Genomic DNA, 5,751 nt, shown 5'->3' on the forward strand with positions numbered 1-5,751 from the left:
AATCAAACCGAAGGGCCTATGACAAAGCCACCGAACGCGTTCTCGGGTTGCGGATAGAGGGTCCAGAACAGTGACTCTGGGATACCGGGCGATCTCTCAGAGTACGCAGCCTTATCCTTGCATGCGAGGCTCTACAAGGATGGACGAACCCCTTTCCCTAGCTTCTCATGGATTCAATTCGATGGATCTGCGGGATCTCGCGACCTTTAGGTGGACGGAGCGACTAAATCACGACTTGATAGAGTGCTAAGATGAGAGTATGGCCCCTGAACGGGGTTACATGGCACCGCTGCATGCTCTGTGGTGTCAGAAACACCCGGAGCTATCGCACTTTTCGCAGCAATGTCTTCGAAACCATGCTGAACCACTCCGAAGAAGGGGCTATGTAAGCGGAACGCCTACTCTAATACGGCTAGAACAATCCGGCAACAGAGAAAGAGAGGCGACACTAAGACCAACCGCGGGCAGGCATCCACTAGAGGAAGAGCGATGCTTTATGACCCAGAGAAACATCAACACCAAGGTTTCTCTCAAGCATAAAGAGCTGGCTGAAATGGATGACGAGCTTCGTGAACATTTTTCCGGAAAATTCGACCTCTGGACTATCAATTATTTTGAGTATAATGCAGCGAGAGCTTTGGCCGATGCGAACCGTAAAACAAAACCAACGGTTGATCATAAGACCAAAAGACAAATGCATTAATTTGTCATAAAAGATAGGCAGGGCAAGACAGTACGCGTCCCGCATTCAGTGTGTGATTGACTACATTACATCTGGCAGAAATTTTACCACCGCGAATCGAAAGTTCGCGCGCGAACTCCGAACCCGTTATCACACCCTTAACAAGTCAAAGCTGCTGACCATCAGGCAGCATATTGTTGAGAGAATATTGATACTATCTGACGCTAAGAGAAGTCTAGAGCGTAGGGAAAGGTGGGTCAGAGAAAATCGACAGTTTCTCTCTAACCCATCTCAACACTTCCAAGACCCTCCAGTTACTGTCGAACACCCGTCCAAACCAGAGGAGGTCGAAGAATTTCGGAGAGAAGTCTACGAAGTGCAGCATAGACTGGACGAAGCCTCAGAAAATATAAATAGCTTTGAGAAGCTTTAAGGAGGCTATAAAGAATGCCCACCCATCACTACCGAGGAGGTAAAAAAAGTATTGAAAGGGATGAAGAACTATTCCGCACTGGGACCAGATCGTATCAAAGCCTTCTGGTGGAAGAAGTTTCCTTCAACCCATAAGCATTTGGCCCGTATTTTCACCTCATATTTAAAGGCGGAAGAGCCGATTCCGGAATGGTTGGTGAAAGGGCGCACAATACTCCTGCCGAAAATAGGCAACTTAGCTGATTCGAAGAATTACAGGCCAATCACTTGTCTGAACACACTGTATAAGATATTCACAGCTATCCTGAATGGTAGGATTTTTCTGGCAATTGAACCTGTGTGGCAAGAAATGTATGAACAACGAGGCTCAGAGGAAGGCGTAGCGGGATTTCGGGAGAACCTGCTTATCAATAGATGTGTCTGCAAAGATGCAGCATTCTACCAGCGTGACCTATCAATGGCCTGGATTGATTATCGGAAAGCTTTCGATGCGAATTCCCATAGACTTATCATCTGTCTTCTGTAAATCTTAAAGGTACAAGAAAGGTTATGCACATGAACAAAAGCATGCAACTTAAGTCTTCCGCTCCGCGACTGTACATCTCACGCCGTCAAGGTTGTCGCGGAATATTGAGCCTTGAATGTCTTCAGAACAGGATTATTCTGGGTACAGCACATATAGTTGCAAATGGAAGAGACCCTCTTCTTAAAATGGTCAGGAATCACGAAGAAGTGGGCAAAGTAGCGTTTCTGTACAAAGCAGCGGGGGAGTCTGCTGAAACATTTGGACTTAACTTCAGTATTAGGCGTGAGCAAAATGCATCAAATCTTATCTATCTCGAGTACTCACTCCTGAAAGCCCGGATTAAGAAATCACAAGAGAATGACAAGAGTCATTTCCACCTTAACATACCGTTGCCACATTTTGAGCCAAGATATTCCTGATGATAGCTGCAAGGCGTGCCATGCACAACCCGAGCATTTAGCTCACATACTATCTAGTTGTCCAACTCACGCGGGAACGACCTACATTGAAAGACACAATGCGGCACTAAGAGTATACCATTACCATCTCTGTCGCTCTGACGGCATTAACCTTAATATCGCACCTCTAAATGCTCCTAGGGAAATCGAGTCTACTGTAGAAAATGGGAAGTGCTGCATATACTGGAACTTCATATTCTCGACTATTATTTCTATTGTTCACTCGAGGCCTGACGTGGTTCTTCTTGTCTTCGAGAAGTGAACCATGTTCGTTATTGAATTTTCGGCACCAGCTGACAAAAACATCATAGCCACGGAGAATGCAAAGGAAGAGAGGTAGCGAGACCTTATAAGGGAGTAGCAACGATTGTACTCGTTATATTCTGTTAAAGTAATCGTCCTTATCATCGGCGCTCTAGGAGGTGCCAGACTTTCACTCGCTAATGGCCTAAAAAGCATCCCTGCGTGTCAACAATATGCTAAAACACTTGCGGGAAAAATGCAGAAGGTGGTAGTCTTTGGATCGCTCCGTGTTCTTACGGTGCACGAGGCTTTTGCTGGGTCGTCGTATTGATTCCGTTGCAAACTGTAATCACCTATCTCACGGACGTGAGACGTGGTTGTGGCTGAAATTTTACCGCGATTTCGCTGCGAGCGAGTGTAATTTTTTAGATTAGCACCTGCTCCCGGCGAAATCCTGCGGTTGTCCTTATGACAAATCATTAATTACATTTAAAAATTTGTCATAATAATTAATGATTTGTCATGAGGACAACCGCAGGATTTCACCGAGAGCGGGTGCTAATCTGAAAAATTGCACCCGCTTCCAGCGAAATCGCATTAAAATTTCAGCCACAACCACGTCTCACGACCGTGAGATGGCTGGTTACAATCTGTCACGGAATCAATACGACGATCCAGCAAAAGCCTCGTGCACCCTCAAAACACGGAGCGACCCAAGGACTACCGCCTTCTGCATTTGTACCTGCATTTGTATTCAGCATATTTTTGACACGCAGGGATGCTTTCTAGGCGATAAGCGAGTAAAAGCATGCCACCTCCAAGAGCGGCGATGATAAGGACGATTAGTTTAACAGAATATTCCGGGTACAATTGTTGCAACTCCCTTATAGGGTCCCGATACCTCTCTTTCTTTTCATTCACCTTGGCTATGATGTCTTTGTCAGCTGGTGCCGAAAATTCGATGACGAACATGGTTCACTTCTCGAAGACAAGAAGAACCACGGAGCGATATTAAGGTTGATGCCGTAAGAGCGATAGAGATGGTAATAATGCGGCTCTGTGGCACGCCCAGGTAAGTCTCTCCAGCGCAAAGGTGTCGTATACCGCTTCTATCAACGAGCTCAGGATCTTCAGGGATACCATAAAGTTTTCGTCGCTTCAAATAAACCTTAGCGCGTTTGTCTAACCCAAATTCCATTTCAATTTCCTTAGTATATCGTTCGACAACCCCTAGAGCTAGTCGTAGTTGCTCTTTGTTCTTAGCATAGATCTTAAGATCGCCCATGTAAAATACATGAGTGACCTTGTATTTTCGATCTGCAGGTTTGCCGCACAAGTACCCGTCGGGTTGGCGAAGTGCTAGAGATAGGGGAAATAATATAAGGCAAAAGAGAAGTGAGCTCATGATGTCGCCTTAAAAGACAACTTTCTGAAAGGTGACCTTGTTAGTTGTCACACGATTGTTTCCAGATGAGATAGTAAATCTGGTTTTCCAAAGCGACATCAACCTATCTATGCACCTAACTATTTGCGGATGAACCTTTGAGATTTCCAAAAGACAGATGAAAAGTCTATGGGAAGTCGAATCAAAATCTTTCTGATAATCAATCCAGGCCATCGATAGGTCACGCTGGTAGAATGTTGCATCTTTGCAGACACATCTATCGATGAGCAGGTTCTCCCGACATATTTCTATGCCTTTCTTTGAGCCTCGTTGTTCATACATTTCTTGCCACACAGGTACAATTGCCCGAACAATTCTATCATTTAGGGTAGCTGTGAATATCTTATACAGTTTGTTCAGACAAGTGATTGGCCTGCAATTCTTCGGGTCAGCTAAGCTGCCTATTTTCTGCAGGAGTATTGTGCGCCCTGCCACCAACCACTCCGGAATCGGCTCTTCCGCCTTTATATATGAGGTGAAAATACGGGCCAAATGCTGATGGGTTGAAAGAAACTTCTTCCACCAGAAGGTTTTAATACGATCTGGTCCCGGTGCGGAACAGTTCTTCATTCCTCTTAATACTTTTTTCACCGCCTCGGTAGTGATCGGTGGGCATTCTTTATCGGGTGTTATGAGGGCATCACATAGCTCCTTGAAGCTATTTATATTTTCTGAGTCTCCGTCCTGTCTTTGGTGCACTTCGTAGACTTCTCTCCAAAATACTTCGACATCCTCTGGTTTGGGCGAGTGTTCGGCAGTAACTGGAGGGTCTTGCAAGAGTCGAGATGGGTCAGAGAGAAACTGTTGATTTTCTCTGACCCACGTCTCCCTCTGCTCTAGAATTCTCTTAGCGTCAGATAGTATCCGTATTCTCTCAACAATATGCTGCCTGATGGTCAGCAGCTTTGACTTGTTAAGTGTGTGATAACGGGTCCGGAGTTCGCCCGCGAACTTTCGAACATTGGCGGTAAAATTCCTGCCAAATGTAATGTAGTCAATCACACACTGAATGCGGGACGCGCACTGTCTTGCCCAGCCTATCTTTATGACAAGTTAATGCACTCGTCTATTGGTCTTATGATCAACCGTTGGCTTTGTTTTACAGTTCGCATCGGCCAAAGCTCTCGCTGCATTATATACACAATAATAGATGGCCGAGTGGTCGGATTCTCCGGAAAAATGTCCACGAAGCTCGTCATCTATTTCAGCCAGATCTTTAGGCTTGAGAGAAACCTTGGTGTTGATGTTGCTCCGGGTCATAAAGCATCGGCTCTTGCTCTATGGGATGCCTGCCCGCGGTTGGTCTTAGTGTAGCCTCTCTTTCTCTGTTGCCGGATTGTTCTAGCTGTGGTAGAGTAGGCGTTCCGCTTACATAGCCTCATTTTCGGAGTAGTTCAGTATGGTTTCACAGTAGTTGCTGCGAAAAGTGCGATAGCTTCGGGTGTTTCTCGCACCACAGAGCATGCAGCCGTGTCATGTAACCCCGTTCAGAGCCCACACTCGCATCGTAGCACTCTAGCAAGTCGTGATTCAGTCGCTCCGTCCACCTAAAGGTCGCCAGATCCCGCCGATCCATCGCATCGAATCCATTTTCTTTAGCTCCCCCAGCTCTAGAGTGGTCGACATTGTTGGCCGACCCTTTATCGGGAGCCCTGCGCGTTCTGTTGTTTTTAACCGCACTTACTACAACTATGTTTGGTGTTGTCATTGTTGTTCCCACGAGAAGCTAGGGAAAGGGGTTCGTCCAGCCTTATAGAGCCCCGCATGCAAGGATAAGGCTGCGTACTCTGAGAGGTCGCCCGGTATCCCAGAGTCACCGTTCTGGACACCTCACCCAGGTGTCATTCAGCTTTCGGCACGGTTTTCACACCTCCGCTTGGGCGTTAATTCCTTCGGGACTACCCCTGGACAATTGTCCGCGACTGCCTATTCATTTTTTTAACCATATTCAACACAAACCCTTGTT

The 5,751-nt window shown here is 46.3% G+C and overlaps 1 protein-coding gene across 1 annotated transcript in view; it reads right to left on the bottom strand.

Moving 5' to 3' along the window:
- Window positions 1–5,751, bottom strand: part of LOC117169770 (homeobox protein Nkx-6.2-like) — a 301,198-nt gene that overhangs the window by 233,685 nt on the left and 61,762 nt on the right. The window lies entirely within an intron of this gene.

Source organism: Belonocnema kinseyi, chromosome 3, assembly GCF_010883055.1.
Source record: "Belonocnema kinseyi isolate 2016_QV_RU_SX_M_011 chromosome 3, B_treatae_v1, whole genome shotgun sequence".
Lineage (NCBI taxonomy): Eukaryota > Metazoa > Arthropoda > Insecta > Hymenoptera > Cynipidae > Belonocnema > Belonocnema kinseyi.